Source organism: Carassius carassius, chromosome 43 (assembly GCF_963082965.1).
Source record: "Carassius carassius chromosome 43, fCarCar2.1, whole genome shotgun sequence".
Classification (NCBI taxonomy): domain Eukaryota; kingdom Metazoa; phylum Chordata; class Actinopteri; order Cypriniformes; family Cyprinidae; genus Carassius; species Carassius carassius.
In genome coordinates, this window is record NC_081797.1 from 23,554,861 (window position 1) to 23,578,157 (window position 23,297).

General features: G+C 41.7%; 1 pseudogene; it reads right to left on the reverse strand.

Moving 5' to 3' along the window:
- The window catches only part of LOC132125350 (protein fantom-like), a 61,093-nt pseudogene that overhangs the window by 12,047 nt on the left and 25,749 nt on the right, over positions 1-23,297 (reverse strand).

Below are 23,297 nucleotides of genomic sequence, written 5' to 3' on the forward strand. Positions count from 1 at the left end.
ATGGCTGCTTCATCGAAGCGCAGGTGTACGAGTTCCGCTGTGGCCGAGCTCTCACCCAAGCGTGCCGCTGTTTCAGTTCCAGGAATTGTGACTGTCTCAGCGTTTTCTGCAATGCGCAAGCCTGCACAGTTGCCCGCTTGCCTGCACACAAAAGCCGTTATCACAACAGCTTCAGCAACGCAGCTCGAGACCCCCGTTCTCGCTCTACCGGCCGTCGCCCCGCGCTGCGGGGACCGCAGCAGAGGATTACGGTGAGGCCGGGAGCCCCAAAGCCATCCTAGGAAAGCCATCTACGCATGCTGCATGACGCTGCGTCGGCACTACACACGATGGCTGCTTCATCGAAGCGCCGGTGTACAAGTTCCGCTGTGGCCGGGCTCTCACCTAAGCGCGCCGCTGTTTCAGTTCCAGAGATTGTGACTGTTTCAGCGTTTTTAGCAATGTGCAAGCCTGTACGGTTGCCCGCTTGCCTGCACACGAAAACCGTTATCACGGCTACCCAGATATTTCCCGGAAAAGGTATAATTTCTGGTGTCCCGGCCACGGCCGATGGTGCTATAAATGTAGTGACCGATGCCCACTGCTCAGTGCCCATCTCCACATATAAGCACAGCCCTTCACACAGGGCTCGCACCCATAAAAGCGACTCAAGTCGATCACGCGCACTACATAGTAGACGTGCCCACTCCTCAGTGCCCACAATCACTGGTCATCAAAATTGTCTGATCCATTCAAGGAAATTTGTGACTCTCTTTGTTTGGAGCAATTGATAAAATCTCCAACACGGTTGAATCAAAAAGACCCAAGCAAATCTTCATTAATTGATGTCATTTTAACTAATGTTTCTCATAGATTTTCTGCTTCTGGAGTTTTCTGTAATGATATAAGTGACCATTGTGTTATAGTATGTGTGAGAAATTGTAAGACCCCAAAAAGCAAACCACGTATTATTTCAAGACGTTATTTTAAGCATTTTAACGAACAAGCTTTTTTACAAGATATTTATGATAGTGGTTTACATGTGGTTTCTTTGATACCTGATGTAGATTTAGCATAGGAGCATTTCAAATGTACTTTTTTAAGTATATGTGATAAACATGCTCCTTTTAAAAAATTCAGAGTAAGAGGGAGAGATAACCCCTGGTTTACGGAGTTAATTTCCTCACGTATCAAAGAACGTGATGCGGCATGGGTTAAAGCAAAGAAAACAAATAATCTTCAGGACTGGGTACATTACAGGACATTAAGAAATAATAGTACAAAATTGGTAAAAAAAAAGCTAAATGTGAATATTATTTAAATGCAATAAGTGGAAATTTGAATGATCCCTCCAAATTTTGGAAGTTGTGCAAATCAGTTTCTGGTCTAAAACCCTCTATGAGTTTACCTGATTATTTAAAAGTAAAGAAAAAAATTATAAAAGGGAAAGAAATTATTGTTGAGGTTTTTAATAATTTTTTCATTACTGCGGGTTCAGCCCCTGACCCTAGTCATTTAACCAACGATATAATAAAAGGGAATGGTGAAACTGAAATATATCGCTCTACTCAGCTTTTTACATTTAACCCTGTTTTAGTATCACGTTATCATCAAGTTCATAAAGCCCTACTAAATTTAGATTGTAAAAAGTCAACAGGACCTGATAATATTGAACCTTATTTTTTTAAAATTGCAGCAGATTTTATAGCAGAACCTATTACTTCTATTTTTAATTTAAGTTTAACCTCAAATGTAATTCCCTTTGCATGGAAATCAGCCATGGTTCTTCCTTTGTTAAAAGGGGGTGACCCTCATGAACTGGATAACTATCGTCCTATTTCAAGGTTATCAGTTATGGCAAAAGTTTTTGAGTCTTTTGTAAATGATCAGGTTAAACAGTTTTTAACAGAAAATAATATTTTAAATGAGTTTCAATCGGGGTTTAGGTCAGCCCATAGTACTGTAACAGCGGCAACTCTTGTCACAAATGATATTATTACTTCTTTAGATAATAAATATTACTGTGCTGCTTTATTTGTAGATCTCTCTAAAGCTTTTGATTCTGTAGATCACAAAATTCTTTTAAAAAGACTCAGGTCCTTAGGTTTTAGTAAAATGAGTATAAATTGGTTTAAAAATTATTTATCCGAAAGATCGCAGTGTGTCTCAGTTGAAAATTACATTTAAAAAAAACTAGAAATCAAGAAAGGTGTTCCTCAGGGATCCATTTTAGCACCAATTTTATTTTCAATTTATATAAATGGTTTGGGTCAAGATATAACTTCAGCTAAACTGCATTTATATGCCGATGATACAATTATTTATACGTCTGCACAGTCCATAAAAAAAGCTGTTGAGCTATTACAAGATTCTTTCCAGGTATTGCAATCTTCATTGTTAAATTTAAAATTGGTTTTAAATATTAAGAAAACTACATATATGCTGTTTACTCGCTCTCGTAACACACTCGTGATTCCACCCATTTTAACTTTGGAAGGGGACTGTGTAGAAAGAGTAAATACCTATAAATACCTGGGCATATGGCTTGATGAAAGGTTAGGTTTTAATATTCATATTGACAATCTTTCAAAAAAAACTCAGACCCAAATTGGGGTTTCTTTTTCGTTTAAAGAAATGTTTTCCATCTGAAGCCAAAAAGTGAATTATTCAAAGTTGTTTTTTCTCTGTGCTGGACTATGGCGATGTGATTTATATGCATGCTAATTTATCTTCACTAAAAAAATTAGATTGCATATACCATGCTGCAATACGATTTGTGACAAATGCTCCTACATGTACCCATCATTGCACTTTGTTTGATTTGGTTGGCTGGCCCTCCTTGTATCAGAGGAGAAAAATGCATATGTTGATGTTTATTGCCAAAGCTCTAATAGGTAAACTGCCTCTGTATATCTGTAGTCTCCTATCTTATTGTTCTGGTAGCTATAAAACTAGATCGTCTTTTAAATTACTTTTAACTGTGCCTCGATCATACACCGAGTTTGGTAAAACTGCCTTTTCCCTTTTATGCGCCCAGACTATGGAATGAAATGCAGAGTACTTTGAAGCTAAACATGCTGCCATCGTTAAATATTTTTAGAAACCTTTTGACGTCACATTTGAAAGAATCATGTTCCTGTTTTACTTAACATTTATATATTACATTAATCTTGAGTGCTGGACATTTTTGTGACAGGATTTTTTGTTTTTGTTTTGTTTTCCTTTAATGCTTGTCTTGTAATATTTTATGTGTAAAATTTTGTATGCTGCCATTTTGGCCAGGACTCCCTGATAGAAGAGATTTTTATCTCAAAGGATTATTCCTGGTAAAATATGGGTTAAATAAAATAAAATAAATAAAATGTCACACGCGTCATGTGGTTTCTGTAAAAACGAAACCCGTGCACGTTCGTCCGGCCACGGCCGATGGTGCTATAAATGTAGTGACGATGCCCACTCCTCAGTGCCCATCTCCACATGTAAGCACAGCCCTGCACACAGGGCCTGCGCCCATAAAAGCGACTCAAGTCGATCGCGCACACTGCACAGTAAGCGTACCCACCCCTCAGTGCCCACAATTACTATGTCACACGCGTCATGTGGTTTCTGTAAAAAAAAAAAAAAACCCGTGCACGCTCGTCCGGCCACGGCCGATGGTGCTATAAATGCAGTGACGATGCCCACTCCTCAGTGCCCATCTCCACATGTAAGCACAGCCCTGCACACAGGGCTCGCGCACATAAGATCGACACAGATCGGTCGAGCGCGCCGCATAGTAAACGTGCCCACTCCCCAGTGCCCACATACACTATGTCACATACGGCGCATGGCTTCTGTAAAAACGAGGCCCGTGCACGTACGCTCTGCACAGGCAGACAGCGAGTTGAAAGTGGTATATGCAGCCCACAGTCACTCGCAGACATATCGAGTCCCACGGGACCTGCTCAGCCTTCCCCCAGTCGGTTAAGCGCCGGAACGGGGTCGAGGAGGAGCGATCTGCCCGCTGTGATCAGCGCGCTCCCCGCCTCAAATGCGCAGCACACCCGAGCGCCACCGTTGCCCGGTCAACAGAGTGCGCTTCGCATCCAGCCCTTAGCCATTCATGCAGATGCATGGTCAGCGCTTCCAGGGGTTTCGGATTGGGTGCTAGGCATTATAAAGAGAGGCTACTCGCTACAGTTTTTTTCGACGCCCTCGACGCTTTTCTGCGCGCGTCGAAACTACGGTCAAAACAGAAGTAGCACACATACTTCGGGCCGAAATATCAAAACTGTTGAGCAAAGGGGCTGTAGAGCCTGTGTCTCAAGCTCAAAGCGAGGGGGGGCTGTACAGCAGATACTTTCTGGTGCCCAAGAGAGACGGGGGTCTCAGACCCATACTGGATCTAAGACAGCTGAACAAGGCATTGATGAAACGCAGTTTCAAAATGCTTACGACCAGGAAACTCCTCGCGCAGATTTGCAGAGGGGACTGGTTCATGTCAATAGATCTGAGGGACGCGTATTTTCAAATACAGATAGCGTCAAACCACAGGCGATATTTGAGATTCGCCTTCGAGGGCCAGGCATACCAGTTTACAGTCCTCCGTGACTCCTCGTACGTTTACGAGGTGCATGGATGCAGCGCTCGCTCCTCTCAGACTCAGAGGCATACGAGTGCTGAATTATTTGGACGACTGGCTGGTTCTGGCCCGATCACGAGCGGAGCTCGTGGACCACAGGGCCGTTTTACTCAATCACCTCGAGAAGCTCGGCCTCAGTGTCAATTGGGCGAAGAGTTCGCTGAACCCCAGTCAGACGATCCTGTTTCTGGGTATAGTTCTGAACTCGTGTTCCATGACGGCGCGGCTGTCACCACACCGCGCGATGGGCATTCAGCGCGCAGCGAGTTCTTTCCGCTGCGGCGCGACCGTGTCGCTCAAACACTGTCAAAAGATGCTGGGTCTCATGGCCTCAGCATCTCCGGTTCTGCGGCTGGGCCTGCTCCGCATGCGCCCCCTGCAGTTCTGGCTGAAGGCTCGGGTGCCGCGCAGAGCGTGGGCGTCTGGCCGGCTGCATTTCAAGGTCGATCAGAGCTGCTCTAGCACCTTGGACAGCAAACGGCTGGTACCGATCAGGTGTAAGCCTGGGGACTTCCCCGAGTGTGAAAATGGTGTCGACGGACGCCTCCACTTCGGGATGGGGAGCGCTGCTCGAAGGCAGACCGTCCTTTGGCCTATGGTCAGAACGGGAAAAGCTCCATCTTATCAACTGCCTGGAAATGCTGGCAGTGGAGAACGCGCTAACGCGCGTTTGTCCCCATATCAAGGATCACCACGTCGTAGTCCATGCGGACAACATGTCCGTGGTGCCCTACATAAATCGCCAGGGCGGTCTCGGGTCCCGAAACCTGTGCAGGCTGATGGAACGCCTCCTGGTTTGGGCTCAGCGTAACGTGCGCTCGCTGAGAGCAGTGCATGTGCCTGGACTGCAGAATCTGGGTCCAGACAGGCTGTTCAGAGGCAATGTTCCTACGGGCGAATGGTCTCTACACCCGCAAACAGTCCGGCTGTTGTGGGAGAGATTTGGCATGGCGGAGGTGGACCTCTTTGCGTCCCACGAAAACGCTCACTGCCCCATGTTCTTTTCCAAGAACGAAAGCGCGCTGTCACGGAGATGGCCGTGCTGCCCGCTTTATGCGTTCCCTCCCGTCTCCCTCCTTCCGCAGGTGATAGAATGGGTGAGAGAGACGAGATGTTCAATACTGCTTGTAGCACCTCTTTGGAAGAACCAACCATGGTTCCCAGATTTGATGCAGTTAGCAGATGTCGCCCCGTGGCACGTACCGTTGAGGAGGGACCTCCTCTCGCAGGCCAGGGGCTCGATTTGGCACCCTCAACCGGAGTTGTGGTCCCTCCATGTGTGGGCGCTCAACGGTTACCCGCTGATCTCGCAGTGGGAGTGCTAAATACCATCACTCAGGCTAGAGCTCCGTCGACACGACGTCTGTATGCCTCGAAGTGGTCGGTGTTCTCCAGCTGGTCCACAGCTTGAGGTTATTCACCCCTTAGTTGTGAGGTGACGGAGGTCCTCTCCTTCCTACAGGAGCTGTTGGATAAGGGCAGAGCCCCATCCACGCTCAAAGTTTATGTGGCGGCCATCGCGGCGTTTTCTGAAATGCCGTCCGGTCAGTCAATAGGAAGGAACGATTTAGTCATCCGGTTCCTCAGAGGAGCTAGGAGGCTGAATCCTCCCAGACCTCCGTCAGTCCCTATGTGGGACCTCGCGGCGGTTTTGGAGGCCTTGAAGGGTCCCCCTTTTGAGCCTATCCAATCGGTTAGCCTTCAGCATCTGTCGTTCAAGACAGTATTCTTGTTGGCTCTCGCTTCTGTGAAGCGTGTGGGTGATTTGCACGCGCTCTCGGTGAGGCCAGTCGTGCTTGGAGTTTGGGCCCAATGACTCAAGGGTCATACTCAAACCTAGGCACGGTTATGTGTCGAAATCCCTCAACACACCGTTTCAGGCTCAGGTTATTGCCCTGTCTGCCCTGCCGGTGTCAGGGGAGGATGGAGACTCGAGTCTTCTTTGCCCTGTCAGGGTTTTAAGAGCTTATGTGTCTCGCTCTGCTGCCTTTCGGCAGACGGAGCAGCTGTTTGTCTCGTTCGGTGGTCGTTCCAAGGGAATGGCTGTTTCGAGACAGACTCTATCCAGATGGATAGTTGACGCCATAGCGTTAGCTTACGCTTCCAGGGGCCTTCAGTGCCCGTTTGGCGTCAGAGCACACTCCACAAGAGGCGTCGCCTCGTCGTGGGTGTGGTCTACTGGGATCTCCTTGCAGGATATATGTATGGCGGCAGGTTGGGCCTCGCCGTCTACATTTATCAGGTTCTATAACCTGGTGGTCCCCGCCTTGCAAGCAAGGCTGTTGTTGGTATAGTCGAATCAGGGCCCTGAGGGGAATTCTGAGTTCACGGGCGCTATGCGCTGCCGACTGTTATATGGGCAGTATTGCGTAAGAACCGCATTGCCACATTGGTCAGGCCTTGCCTCGGCTGTGTGATGTCATATTGCCGCATCTACAGATGCTGCTAGATATAGGACGGAGGGCTTTTTCCCTTTTCTGTCCTGGACTCTCTGTGAGTCCCTCAGGTGACTGTGCACTGTAAATCCTGGGCGTTGCTTCAGGTTTATTGGTGTGTGATCCCTGCGCGCACGGCGTTTTACATTGGGTTCCCGTAGCGTCTTAGCTAAGACGCAGTACGAGAGAGCTCTCGTAAGAGAACGTACTCGGTTACTAAAAGTAACCTCGGTTCTTTCTAGAAGAGCGAACGAGTACTGCGTTCTCTGCAGTGCGCACGATTCACTCTGGTTCGCTTCGGCGATGAAATAAATCAGGTGAGTCAGCCTTTTCGAGCTCCTTTTATAGGTTGGGCCACACCCGTTTCGGCGGGAAGTGGCAAGAAGGGCGCGAAGCGCCCTTATTTGTCTGATGTTGCATCAGCCCGCGCTCGATAGGCTGTGCAGTTGCCGCAGTACAAGCCAATGAGCGAACGAGCCGTCTCGCCTATGGCTGTGTACTGCTGCAAATGCGCTTTACAAAAATACAAAATTAAGGATAATTTTTTGCTTCAGTATTTCGTGAAAAGAGACTTTTCCCGTAGCGTCTTAGCTAAGACGCAGTACTCGTTCGCTCTTCTAGAGAGAACCGAGGTTACGTTTAGTAACCGAGTACGATTTATCATCAGCCAATGAGATCGCGCATTCAGTCTTTTTACTTTCACGATTGGTTGCTGATAAAAAGGAAATGACCATATTTGGATCCAACAGGACTGTACAGAAGAGAGAGAGCTAAACGGTGCATGTGATGAGAGGGTGACGGCAGAGATCGCGGAGAAATATGTTGATTAAAAACGCAAACTTTTGTTGAATTTATGAGAAATCTACAGACGCAAACAGACGAAGTGTAGTAAAATAAAGACCTAAATGTGTATTTCGGACTTTTTTTCACCACAAGTCTGAAAGAAGATATGTTATTAAAGACAAATATCCAAAAATCTCAAAATTGAGTTTTTGCCTGCCGTGTCTCGCCTTAATATAAACACACACTGTTATCAGTATTATTTTGGACAAAGTTTTGCACATTTCACTTCAATGTACACTGAAGCATGCGTCGTGAATTAGCAATGTGGAAACGGTGGTTTGTTATCACGTTCAGTGCTATAAATCTCTCCGTTCCAGAATATTTGGCTCATAACATCAATCTTTGATTTAGGTGTTTGTGCAACCGTGCCCTGAAGATTTAACAAAAGTCTGGTTAGGCCTAAGTAAAAAAAAAGTACGTAGGAATTAGGAAAGTATGTGAGAAGTGAGATCAAAATTACCTTGCTTCTTTCCGCCATTTCACCTCAGTGCGAGAAAAAAAATGCATCGCTTCTTCTGCATGGAAAACGAGCAATTTTAATTGGTCGTCAATTCACTCTGAGTCTGTGTATCGTAGCAACGAGCACAAGACGGTGCTGTTATGAAACCAGTGGGAAAATAGATCTTGTGTATTGTTTATATATTTTGTGTGTGTGTATGTCTCTATGTGATTATGAATTATTAATGAATTATTATTTGATGCAAATAATACTAGCCGGCTCAGCCAAACTTTATCAGATGGCGGCTCAATTTGCCTTAGGAAATTATTGGCTGGCGGCGGCTGAAATTCTAAATGGCGCAAATGGCGGCGTCTGGCGGCGGCTTCGGGGTCTATAGAGGGTTATCACAGCGCGTCATCAGACCTACATTAAAACAAAGTGCATGAAGTGCAAAACTTCACAGCAGCCAACTAAAAAAAGGTTTGTTTTATTACTTTGGATGTTTCTCTCCTTTTTTTTGCAGAGACTGGGGTAGCTTTTGGCACTGTGGGCAATACCATTTTCCCTTTGGTGCAATCTTAACATTAATGCACGAGTAGTGAAACCACTTAATATGACATTTTGCATTATCACATAGAATCATCTTTCCAAACTCAACCTGGCCACAGAAACACCAGGTTTTTTCTTGGTCACTGGCACTTGCAGCACAATCAGAGCCATGTGATTCAGCTGAGGTAAATTTTCCAGGTTGTGATGACACAGTGGCCATGGTAGAAGAAAGCCTTGTGTAAAACTTGCCAACTAACTCTGGCATAATGGCTGTGTCGAAAATTTTCTTGCTTTTCTGGCATATCATACCCCAGAACTCTTCATCAAATAAAATTTGTTTAACACGCAAATCCTTTTCGGTCCAAACAACAAAATAGGCAGATTCCAGTCTGCACACCCCAAGTTGAGTTTGCACCTGGTAGAAATGGTGTTTTCGGTTAAGTGTCAGTTTCCCTTCACTGTCCTTCTCCAAGTAAGATACACTCTCTAACTTGTCACTTTTCACGCAGAATGGACATTCCACTTCAATTACACTAACACCACAACAATCACAAGAAACAAAGCCATCAGGAGAAGCACCCAAGAATGGCACACTTGGATATATGAAGAAACCAAATCCAAATAAAAAAGTGTCGTGTACTTTAACATTTTCATGAGATTCCTTATGTACATCTATAAACATGTCACATGCTAATTTCTCATGATTACATCCCCAGGTAGTGGTTTTTGATGTGAATTTGTATGACTCAGGATAGCACACACTTTTGAAAAAGCTTTGTGATTGTTGTTTTGGATCAGTGCAACATGCAGTTTTCATTTTAGATGCTGTAATGCGACCAGCACGAAATCGAAACCACAGTTTAGAGGAGGCTTGATCCCTTGTAGCGGCTTCAACTGCCTTTGCTTGCTCCTCTGATACTGAAATGTCAACATCTTTGCACATGGACAACAGATCACTATAGTCCACGTGAACTGCTTCATCCTTTCTCAATTCAGTCAACACAGGAGGGAAGTTTTCTCCAATCACTTTGGGGATAAAACTGTCAGAGTAAAGTTCAATCAGGGACAAAATAGCAGACTTTGATCCAGTTGCACTAAGAGCACTGAATAATGATGACAGTTCATCACTGGTTGGTGGTTGTGTTTTCCTAACTGTATCAGTAGAAATATCACTAGCACTTTGTTCCTCAAGAGACTGTCCATGAGCAGCATAATTCATCTTGCCAGCTTTTACTTGAGATCTCTTTGTCACAGTGAAGTCAATCTTCTGGCATTCCCTGTATTCCACCTTCGACAGTGCAGTGGGAAACAGCCAATATGCCTTTTCTTGCGTCACTGCCTTTGAGTCCCTCAACTTCACTGTTTCTTCAATGAGAAACAATAATGCAGCAACATGTGTGCATGTCTCTCCGAGGACAGCCATACATGTGCAGTGGGCTCCAAGTATACGACCAGACTTCTCAGCGATTATCCAGGGTTTGAGGGGTGTTTCTCGGATTGATTGGGAATGGAGTACCTGAATAAAAGACAAGAAAACCAAATATAAGACTCTAAGAATAACAAAATAGTTTCTCACCACTTATTTAAAAAAAAAAATCAATAAATAACATGTAGGCTTATCTGCATCACTGATTCAGTTTGAGGCCCCCAGGTGTCTTTAACTGAAGGGTAGGCACATATAAGCTTGATAGCTTCAGCCTACTCTTTTTCAATATAATTAATAGTGTGTGGTTTTTTGGGGTGTCAGATTGTACATGTGCATTTATTGGGGTGTCAGAATGTACATGTGCATTTATATGATAGAATAAAATACTATGAAACTAACTCAGATAGTGTAAAGTGTAGATAGCAAACTGGGAGTCTTTGAAATGAAAAAAAAACCATGATTGAGAGTCACTTGGCTACACCTTGAGTATCGCAATGATATCATACAGTTAAGTATAGGTTGATTAAAGACGTTATTGCATTACTTACTTTGGCCTTCACAATACAACGGTCGTTGATAACTTGGTACTGCGTCTCTCTCACCCATCCACACACCATCTGGTTATAGGCCTCCAAACCCTTGTAGGATTTAAGGTCTTCCACTGTGTATGGGCTCGGCGAGAAAACCAGGTAGTTGACTATATTGGGATATGCAACTTAAGGAAGAATCACCGGGTCGTCACGGATCCAAGAAGAGGGAGCTAACTCGTAGGGATCTGCACCGCCAATAAATCGTAATTTCTCGAAATATCGCGCCTTTTCTTGTGGTCCAAGTCCTTCCCTATATGCCTTTGCATCTTGGGCACGTTTTGATGAACTTTTCGGTTGTTTAGACATGGCTACATTCACTTAAAGTATCCAAAGCGCACTATACTCCATTGTACTCCGTTCATTTTTTTACACCGAGTGCCTCCACAATGGCCGCGCATCCGGGTTACCACCCAGAACGTGACGTCAGTGAAAACCCTCTATATGGTCCTGGATGCGAAGGTGTTTTAGGGATGCCATTACCTCAGAAAGAGTTGGTTGAGGTATTAGTGGAGAGTCTTTGGTCATCGGTTGTGTCTCTGTCTGTGTTTTCTCCTTGTCTTGAGACATCATTCTCTCCGGTGTCGTCCATCTCGATCTGTTGTGCGGTGATAGCCGAGGATGCTGGAGGGAAGTACATGAACGTCCATTTCAGAGTCACACTGATTTGGCCACTTGGAAGTCCCTCGGGGTCTGTGAGCTCAAAACATATCTTAAAAAAAAAACACAAATCACAAGATAAATACCAATATGAAAAAGGTGTCTCTAAGCCTCTCTAATTTTTTATAATAATAATAATAATAATAATAAATCCAAATTGTGTTGGTAGAGCAACTCTTTTCAGAAAAAAGTATATCCTCAAAATATTAGGTCAATATTAAAGGTCCCGTTCTTTGTGCTTTTTTGAAGCTTTGATTGTGTTTACAGTGTTTAATATAACTTGTGTTCATGTTTCGCGTGTAAAAAAACAGTATTTTTCACACAATTCACCTATCTGTATACTGCTGTTTTCACTGTCATAAAAACGGGCTGATGACTTCCTTGTTCTATGAAGTCCCTCCTTCAGAAATACGTAACGAGTTCTGATTGTGCCAGCGGTTCCTGTATTGTGATTCGACACCAGCTGAGCGTGCGCCGCCCTCCTGGAAACGCGATTGGGCTAGTTTTGAGGTAGTTTTGAGAAGCAAGTGGGCAGGATTTGTTTTGAAAAACTGGCAATCCTGATCTGAACGCACGTGCTGGAGATGTACTTATAATCACAGAACACCTTTACTGACAAGATGCGCATGAAAATCGCATTCTATTTTGTTGCACAGCCCTAACATCTATGGTTACATAAATTGTAACCATTGGTCTCTGAGTACAGCGTCCCTGGGAAGCCTAAACAAAGGTGACGGGACTCAGAGATGAAAATAACAGCGTTTCGACGACATGGCGACAAACACAAACGCAGCTCTTCCTCTTCTCCCTCGGAGCACAACAAAAGGCCACGCCCCTTTTTTGTGTATTCCTGTGGGCGGAGGTTAGTCAAAAAACTGTTTAAGTGACGTCATTACTGCAGAAAGTAGAGGGATGTAGTCCAAACCGGTCGTTCGTTGTAGGCGAATTCTGTTAAATAAAATATCTCGCTTGGCATTGAACTTTGAGCTTTAGAATTTTACAGATATTATTTATACTCTAACAACAACATTACACGCTAACTAAAGTTTAAAACATGGGATCACGAAGAATGGGTCCTTTAATGGTTTTCTTCAATTTTCTTCCCAATGTTCCTAGAATTCACTAGAAGACAAGTGTTTGTCCTCACCAGTGATGGTTTTATCGTGAGCCAGTACTCTAGCCTTGCCCAGATACAGCTGCTTCTTGACATCCAGATCATCAAACACATACAACACCAGAGCCTCTGAATTCAGGAACTGTTACGAATGCACACACAAAACGAGGGATCCAGTTGCAGTGTTTAAATCCAAAAATCAAATCCAAAACAGGCAAGAGGTCAATAACAACGAAAGCAGTCCAAAAACAAGAAACATGAAAAACACTGGGGAACACGAGAAAGCAGGGTGACATGAAACAAGGACTCCATGAAACAGAGTGGGGACAGCTGAGTGCAATTAACAGGTGTGCAATTAAAAGTGATGAATGGGACAAAGACTTGTGGGAAATGTAGTTTCTGCAGTGGGATGACTCTATGGGGAAGTAAGACCACTAGTGGACACCCAGGGAAACACAGACCAGACACTGTGACTGAGATCAGAGTTCATGGCCACTGGAAAGACCATGTGATCTTCAAACTGCGACTCATTGGTGGAGGATATGATTGGAGTATCATGTTCAGGGAAGTGGTAGAGTTTGTAGTGGCTAGGTTGGGTGTGAGGACATCTGGATCTGAGATCACAGCAGTGGTGTATGCTGACGTTTAGTTAATTTAGATCACCGTCCATCAATAATAAAGAACTGGGGACCAGTCCTGATGAAGTCTGAATGGAAAATAACAATGGTCAAGTAATTTTAGCATTTTCAAAGCAGGAAATGGTGCCCTAGATGGGGTTGTAAACAGTACCTGGCTGTCCCTCATGCTTGTGTTGAGGTAACCAAGTGCTTTAACTCACTCTTTATAAAGACCAATGGCTTGTTCCATAGGAACCCTGAGTTTGAGCCAGTACTCTAGAGCACCAAACACCTGGATCTCATCTGTTACACCTGCAAATGGATTAAAAACACTTTTATTTATCATCAAAAAGTTTATTTCACTAATCCCATTCAAAAAGTGAAACTTGTATATTATATTCATTAATTACACATGACTGGTATATTTCAAATGTTTATTTCTTTTAATTTTGATGATTATAACTGACAACTAAGGAAAATCTCAAATTCAGTATCTCAGAAAATTAGAATATTGTGAAAAGGTTCAATATTGAAGACACCTGGTGCCACACTCTAATCAGCTAATAAACTCAAAATACCTGCAAATGCCTTTAAATGTTCTTTCAGTCTAGTTCTGTAGGCTACACAATCATGGAGAAGACTGCTGACTTGACAATTGTCCAAAAGACGACCATTGACCTCTAACACAAGGAGGGCAAGACACAAAAGGTCATTGCAAAAGAGGCTGGCTGTTCACAGAGCTCTGTGTCCAAGCACATTAATAGAGAGGCAAAGGGAAGGAAAAGATGTGGTAGAAAAAAGTGTACAAGCAATAGGGATAACCGCACCCTGGAGATTCACAAAGAGTGGACTGCAGCTGGAGTCAGTGCTTCAAGAACCACTACACACAGACAGATGCAAGACATGGGTTTCAGCTGTCGCATTGCTTGTGTCAAGCCACTCTTGAACAACAGACAGCATCAGAAGCGTCTCGCTTCAAAAAGTACTGGACTGCTGCTGAGTGGTCCAAAGTTATGTTCTATGATGAAAGTACATTTTGTATTTCCTTTGGAAATCAGGGTCCCAGAGTCTGGAGGAAGAGAGGAGAAGCACACAATCCACGTTGCTTGAGGTCCAGTGTAAACCAATGATTGTTTGCGCTGCTATGTCATCTGCTGGTGTTGGTCCACTGTGTTTTCTGAGGTCCAAGGTCAACGCAGCCGTATACCAGGAAGTTTTTAAAGCACTTCATGTTTCCTGCTGCTGACCAACTTTATGGAGATGCAGATTTCATTTTCCAACAGGACTTGACACCTGCACACAGTGCCAAAGCTTCCAGTATCTGGTTTAAGGACCAAAGTATCCATGTCCTTAATTGGCCAGCAAACTCGCCTGACCTTAACCCCATAGAAAAATCTACGGGGTATTGTGAAGAGGAAGATGCGATATGCCAGACCCAAGAATGCAGAAGAGCTGAAGGCCACTATCAGAGCAACCTGCGCTCTCATAACACCTGAGCAGTGCCACAGACTGATCGACTCCATGCCACGCCGCATTGCTGCAGTAATTCAGGGAAAAGGAGCCCCAACTAAGTATTGAGTGCTGTACATGTTCAAACGTTTCATGTACATACTTTAGTTGGCCAATATTTCTAAAAATCCTTTCTTTGTATTGGTCTTAAGTTATATTCAAATTTTCTGAGATACTGAATTTGGGATTTTCCTTAGTTGTCAGTTATAATCATCAATATTAAAATAATTAAACATTTGAAATATATCAGTCTGTGTGTAATGAATGAATATAATATCCAAGTTTCACTTTTTGAATTAGTGAAATAAATAAACTTTTTGATGATATTCTAATTATATGACCAGCACCTGTATTTTCTGTCCTGTTTCTAACCCCCTCCACCCCCCCCCCCCCCCCCCTTATCAAAACGCTATGTTTGACTACGCGTGGAGGATTGTAGACTCGGAAGTAAATGCCCACTAATATGATTGGCTAATAGTTGTGTATGCTGCTCTTGGTTTAGGTTAAAAACATTTCAAACTATATATCAGACAAAGTAATAGTGATATCGTTAAAAACAAAAAAATACAATAATAAAATTTTACTCAGACTTGTGTGTTGCGACATTACTTTCGAATCCAATATAGTCAGCACAGCATATTATTTTAGTTTCAATCTTTCTGAAAATCCTGCATCACATTGTGCCTTGTTTGTAAAGGAATCTGTAGTAAAATGAAGTGAACAAAGGACCGAGTTCTTACTGACTTTGTCTGGCACTTCATAAAAATATTTATCAAATGAAGAGTATCATTTGGTTTCTGTGTAGACCTGCATTTGCCGCTTTTTTCATTTACCTTTTACGTGTGCGAATCGGTGGGCAGGGCTAAACAGGCAGTGCTGTAGAATCGGTGGGCGGGATTAGGCAGGCAGTAATGTAGAATCGGTGGGTGGGGCTACACAGGTATTGAAGTAGAATAGGTGGGCGGGGCTAAACAGGCAGAGATGTACAATAAGTGGGCAGGGCTAAACAGGAAGTGATGTAGAATCGGTGGGGGGGCTAAACAGGCAGTGATGTAGAATCGGTGGGCGGGGCTAAACAGGCAGTGCTGCAGAAGCAGGCGTTGATCATCTTCTGTGGAGGCAGTGCTTATCCACACTATTACATTATAGAGTGGCACATTCCACAAGCTGATGTTTTTGACAGACTGGTTTCAATATAAGCTGTTTTTAGACTAACAAGAAAGTTTTGAGTTCTAAAACTCAAGCCATCCTAGGTGTATATGACTTTATTCTTTTGTCTTTCAGATTAATCCAACTGGAGTTTACGAAGGATGTAGCGTAAATTTCAGTGAGAATATGCTAGTCTCGTGAAAACCAACATTTGTTTACATGAGCAAAGGAAGCAAAGTTTTCTTACTTTAGCAAAAGAAAACCAGTCTCCTCTTGGCTTATATCGAAATGCGATGCATAATTCCTACATCATCCACCTGGAATGGCGTTCTATTGTGAACGTGCATACAACAGTTAGCGAAAGTTAGAGATTATTGTTTCTAACATTTTAAATCTGGATATTTTTTTCTAACTAAAACACATCGATTCATTACAGGAGGCCTTTATTCACCCTCCGGAACTGTGTTAAGGCCCATTCACACCAAGAACGATAAATATAAAGATAACGATATTAGTGTCCACACTAGTGGATGATATCTTCTGTTTGTTTTAACCATATGCATGCTAAATTCTCAAACTCGTGACAGTAGAATTGATTATGTTTTTGTGTCAGTGTTTTTAAAAGTGTTTTGAAAGTGATTCCAACGATATAGTTTCTCTGTCATTATAGCTGTGGACTTATTATAGTTAGTGTTCTTGGTTTGAATGGGGCTCTAGGCAAGTTTTATTATAGATGGATGCGCTTTATTGGACTACTTTTGGACTATTGAAAAATAACACCCATTTACTGGCATTATAAAGCTTGGAAGAGCCAGGACATTTTTTAAATCAATACTGATTGGATTCGTTTTTAAAAAGGGAAGACATATACATCTAGAATGTCTTGAGGGTGAGTAAATTATGGGATAATTTTTATTTTTGGGTGAACTATCCCTTTAATGAATGAAAGAAGGTACATTTTGAGTTCATGTTGCATGAACTCAAAATGTTCTCTTTTCAATATCTTCTGATCACTAAGGCTGCATTTATTTTATCAAAGCTACAGTAAAACCAGTAATATTGTGAAATATTATAACAATTCAAAATAGATGTTTTCAGTGTCCCATGATCTTTCAGAATTCATTTTGATATGCTGATTTGTTCAAGAAACTTTTCTTATTATTACGAATGTTGAAAACATTTTTGTGGAAACTGCAATAATTATTTTTTTCATGATTCTGTGATGACTTGAAAGTTCAAAAGAACAACATACCGGTATATTTGAAATAAAAATATTTTGTAACATAATATATGTCTTGTGCCTTCACTTATAATTAAGTATTTTGCTAATCTTACTGACTCCAAACGTTTGAGTGGTAGTAAATTGTTAATTCATTTATACATAAATTGTGAGTAATTTGCATATACTGTAGTTTGGTAGTTTGGATTTACCTTTATAAACACCAGGGCTTCACTGAGTTCAGCTGCATCTATTTCACTTTCCTTAAGAGAACAGCATCAGATTCAGGCATCAATGTGATATAAAATCATCCAAATTGTTTTAAAATTTTTTGTTTATTTTTTAAAAGTTGTAAAATTTAAAATGTACCATACGTATTATAATTGTTTAGTTTTCTGAACTGTAACTGGATGTATCATATTCAGAGGTGGAAAGTAACGAATTACATTTACTCGCGTTACTGTAATTGAGTAGCTTTTTTGTGTACTAATACTTTTTAAAGTAATTTTTTTAATCTGTAATTTTACTTATACTTAAGTATATTTTGTTTGAAGTATTGTACTTCGCTACATTTTAAAACACATTAATTACTGAGTAAAAAAAAATAAAATAAAAAAAATAAATTGCTCCCTGGAAACTACGGCATAATGGGCAGGAGGGCAAACTGGCGCTAAAATCACAAGAAAGATGCAGACGGACAAAACAGGCGTTAGTGGTGCAGACACCGCTGAAAACGAAACCCCGTCATGTTCTGAAGTTGAACTCGAAGGAAATGAGTTAGCCTAACCTTGTTTGCCTCTTCTCTGCGTAGTATTGCATTCTGTATCCATGCGGTCACTTCTTGCACAACTGGTCTGTGCTCGTTATTTCTTGGCTCAAACCAATCCCTTTGATCTGTGTTCAAATTCTCTATGCATTCCATCTGGCAGAATATGTCTTTAACGTCATAATTTATTTTACTGAATTCCTTTATCAGTGTTTCATACTTGGCCAACAACTCCTTTGCTATGATTTCCACATTTGCATCATCATCCATTAAACCATGCAATTCGTTCTTTTTCTCAGTAAGTTGTCCTAGTATGGCTTTTCTGGAGCTTATTTTCGTTTGCAGATTATACTCCAATGCTTTAAGTGTTGGCTTAACCACTCGTTTTTTCTCAGTTAGGCTTACCGTTGCTTCTGATCCTGTCTCCGTCATGATTGCTTTGATAGTCAGTCCGTTTGTTTACAGATTCCACTTGCAACAGTCGCCCAGCAGCAACGACGAACTCCTTGAGACGTTAACAATCCACTTAGCACTCACCAGCCACGAGTACAGCACATGATCAGGCTAGTCGAGAAAGTTAGCCCTTCATTGAACTTTCATTCATGTTCCACTTTCCGCAAACCTCTTCAAAGGCTCGTTGTCCAATGTCAAGCAGGTTTTCTTACTAATATAGAGGTTTGAAATCTTGAGATATGCAATGGCTTACACTAATAACTGTCTAATATTATTCCAAGCAGCTAATCCCATTTGTAGTGTCCATTGTCAGCCCAGCAACACAGTTCAATAAATCCACTTCAGAAACGTTGTTGAAATAAAAGATGAAAATCTCCGGTTTTATTCCTTGGTTTCAAATTTACAAAAAAGATTAAATATAAGATTACTAATTAAAGTATCTAGAAGTTAGCAGTTAGCAGGTAAGAAAACCGTTCGCTTCCACAGCTCTCAAGATCTGAATAACATAATGAGAATCATATTTGGCCTTTTCTTAAAGAGGCAGTACACTATTTACAAATATGTACCAAATCCTATAAACACATGAATTCTAAGATGCTTTTAACCTTTTAAGTAGTATTTAACATTTTAACCATTACATGAACTTCTTAATGAAATTATTTACCTTTTTAACATCAATTCTTATTCACATTACTATGAATTGTACTTTGGCCTCTACATGACTAATGTAAATGTAAAAATTGTAACGACTGGGTGAAGGAGTGGCAGGAAGCAAGTGCGAGATTAATAAAATTTAATGAAGACAAAGAGACAATACAAAACTGAGACACAAATAACGCTGGGAGGAATGCACAGTCCAAGATGGTGGTGAGGAATGACGAATCCGGAATGCGGAGGTGAGTTGGCAGCAGGAGAGGGTGACACAGGAACTGCGGGGAAGCGAGCCAAAGGTAAGTGGTTTTGCGTAGAGTGGACGGGGTTCCGGGGAGACACGGACATCCAACGCAGAAACACACAAGAAAGCAAGGCATAGGTTACAAACATGAAACAACGCTCTCACGAACACAAGACGCTAGACAAGCCAATATATAGGGATGAGTAATGAGTGACAGCTGTTGCTGATGATAATTAACGGAGACGCCCACAAACTAATCAGTGCTGACGCGTAACACACAGACTTCACCCACAAAGTGCAAAACCTAGAGATCACGGTTTACCAACCGTGACAAAAATATAAATGCAACGTGTCAGACAGTATAGAGGTGCGAATCCAGGAAACAGCAGAGAACACACTCCACAGTTATAGCAACGGATAAACTATTGGTTATACTCTACTGTTTTTGTCACTGGCGTCGCTGGCGGTCAGTCGTACCTCCTGATGCTATAGAAATCTGCCCTCCAGCACTGTGAGTGTGTTTGCTTTCTCAGACTGCAGCTTCTGTAGTTTGGTCATCTCCACATTATCCTTTAAAGTTAACCTGCACAACACACATATCTCATGAGTACAAGAGGGTTTAAAGTTCAAACTCTGCTGTAATCATTACAGCAGTTTAATATGAGTTTAATAAAACGAGCGAGCAGCACCTCTGTCTCTCTCATCTGGAGGAGTGATTCCTCAAGCTCTCTCTCTTTCCTGTTCAGTTGATCTCTCCATCTGAGCTTGCTGGCTCTCAATCACATTCTCTCTGTCATCAGATAAAACAGGCTGAACAGATGTAATGCCATCCATTCTACGAGTGTTGTGTGTTTGTCAGCACTCACAGGTTCTGGATTTCAGCATGGGCCTCATCCAGCAGACTGTGTCCACAGCGGGGCAACAAACCCTGGGGTTAAATAGAAGTCTTCAGAATTTTCTCCAGTACCTCTGTTTTTACACATCCTAGATAGCACTAAATACTAAAAATAGACACTTTGAGAATATATTTAGAAGTTATGAAAACACTCTAACCCCCGACAAAGTAATTACTACATTTGACTAGAATTGATTGATAACACAGAAAATAATATCATTTTAAATACAGAATAGAATAGAATAGAATAGAATAGAACTTGTCGAAGAGAACAGAGTAGAATTACAATAGAACACAGCATAGTTGGCACTTGGTAGAACAGAAAACAACATAACAGATAGATTAAAGATGAGAATAGAATAAAACAGAATAGAATAGAGAACAAAGACAACAAAACAGAATACATAGAATAGAATATAACAAAATAACACAGTTTCAATTATAGAATAGAATAGAACAACAGAGGGGACAGAACAGAATATCATATAAACTGACAAATTAATATAATAGAATTACAATAGAAGACATACTGTAGTTTTAAGAATAGAAAAGAAAACATGGATTACAGACAAGAATAAAGGACTGTACAAATAAAATAGAACATAGAATGTATATTCTATAATAGAATGGAAAAGAGAACAATAAACAACAATAAAACAGAGTAGAATTTAACAGTAAACGGAATATACCAACATAATGCTATTTAAATGACATAACAGAATAGAACGCAATAGAATGGACAGAACATAATGGAGTAGAATTACAATTGAACACAATAGTTTGCAAAATGGAAATGAAAGATAATTTAGATTCTAGAATATACTGGAATAGAATAGAGATCAAACAACAATAACAGAGCATAACAATATACATTGCAGAATAGAATAGAATAGAATAGAATAGAATATTCTGTACCTGCTTTGGGAGTGTGTGGTGGTGATTCTGTCTCTGAGTCTGTGGTGGGATGCTCTGTTCTCCTGCAGCTCCTCCATCGTCTCGAGTGCCCTCGCTCTGCTCTCGGTCCTTCATCAGACCAATCAACTTGGTGAACATCCTGAAACAACAAAGACATCTGTAAACTTACTGCACTGTTCTTCTTACTGTGGAAAATATTATTGTGTCTATGTTTTAAATTGTAACAAATCAAATGAACAAACTGTCTTTTAGAAGAATGTGTGTAGGTGTTGTTCTCTTTCTCTCTGTCTAACTTCAGCAGAAACTGCAAGGCTAGAAAATATCAGAAAGACACCTGTGAATGTCAGCGCCCTGCACAGTGGAAAAGTACCCAAGGAGGAGCTACTGTGAAGCAAGAATATATAATGGACTGCTTATGCTTTGTAAAAACATTCTGGACTGCCCAGATGTTATATCTTTGGTAGACTGTAATCCTGAGCTCAGAAAAGACAATTCTGTGTCTTTATTAAAAGATTTTCTTAACTATATACAAGTCTCCAGTTTATCATTTGACGAATCAACGAACTGGGAGGAAAACTCTGCAGGGGCAGAGTTTCCAACAATTTGGAGGGGGCACCCGGATTCGTCACGAGACTGGACGCTGAAGGACATCTCTTTCTCAGTCAACCAGCTGGAAAACTACTAACAAAGGTAAGCAGACACCTTTTTAACAAAAGTACTGCATATTGGCAATTACCAAATTTATAGACTGAGGAAGAGGTGAATATCAGTATTTTAATTAAAACAAAAAGAGTCAGAATTGGACTAAAAAGGTAAAATAAAATATTTTAAACTGTTGTGAAAATCCTGGCATGGTTTAAGGGTGAGAATAACCTGGCGTGGTTTTACTATATATTGTATGTAAAATTCAAGAAACCTTTGAGAAAATCCCGCGGCGTGGTTGACTGTTTTAAATACTAGGATTGGTCTGATGTATGTGTATGTGTGATTGCATGAAAATATAACTCGTATTTGGGAGGTCAGAGTGCTGCGCACCTTCTCTGGACCGTCACTTAAGTGTGCCCTGGTAGGAACGGACGCAGTACTCTGGTGGCCCAGAGAGAGAAACTGAAAGATAAGCCCTCGTATAAAGGGATAAGTGTGAAAGAAATAAAACACGGGTGAATGAGTGGCTGATGGCTGAAAGACACATATCATTTAAAGAACTATTGTTACCGAGTAACAGAGAAAGAGTCAAATTACCCCCAAGCAATTTGCTGTGTAGATTACTAGGGCATGGTAAGTATTGTGAAAGGTGTGATTCAGATAGGGAAACAGTACCCCTATTAGGATGGCTACATACGGGGAATCGTGGGAGGGATTATGTAAACAAATGCTTAAACACTCAGAGCCAAAAGACAGAGATAAAATAGGAAAACAACTCGGAAAGGCATGGGAGAAGCTGAGTAGCCTATATGGGTGGGAAAGAGATACAAAAAATGGAGGGAAGTTGCTAAAGGCAATCTTAGAGGAGGAGAAAAGAACCAACGGTGAACTAGAAATAACGCGAAAGAAGGGTGAAACGGGCTCTGTATGGTAAAAAAAAATATATATATATCTCATAGCAGAGAAGGAGGCAGAATTGAGAAAATGGAGCAGAATAGCGGCTGCTATGGCAGCCAGGGTAAAAAGTGCTACATGGGCAGAGGAGAAAGATCGGAGTCCACCCCCTTATGCCCCGCCCACAAATAAAGTAACGGCATCAGCCCCAAAGCAAATGCCATTGTTTGAAATAAATGAAGGGGTGGTTAAAACCACAACTAAAACAGCAAAAAGTGACGGTACTTTTAAAATCACGAAAGGGCAAATAGATGTAACTCTCAGTGAGAGAGATAGGGAAGAAAAAGAACGAGAACACCAGTTACAACAGTATGAAATAAAGGTACAAGAAGTGAAACAGAAAGTAAAAGATGCAATAAAAAAAGAGAAAACATAAGTCAATTGCAAGGAGAAATAGAGGAGGGATTGGAAGAAGTACAGAATATAATGAAGGAAATACAGGGAGAAAGTTTGCAGAGAGGAAGTATACCATTGAGGGAAGGTGGTAAAAGGAAGAGCAGCGTAGGGGAAGGCAGCATAAGAGGAATGTCTCCAGGGGGCACCACAGTCAGAATGGTAGGAGATAATAAAGATAGCTTAACCATCACAGGATATGACTTAGACATTGATTGGAACCAGAGAAAACTA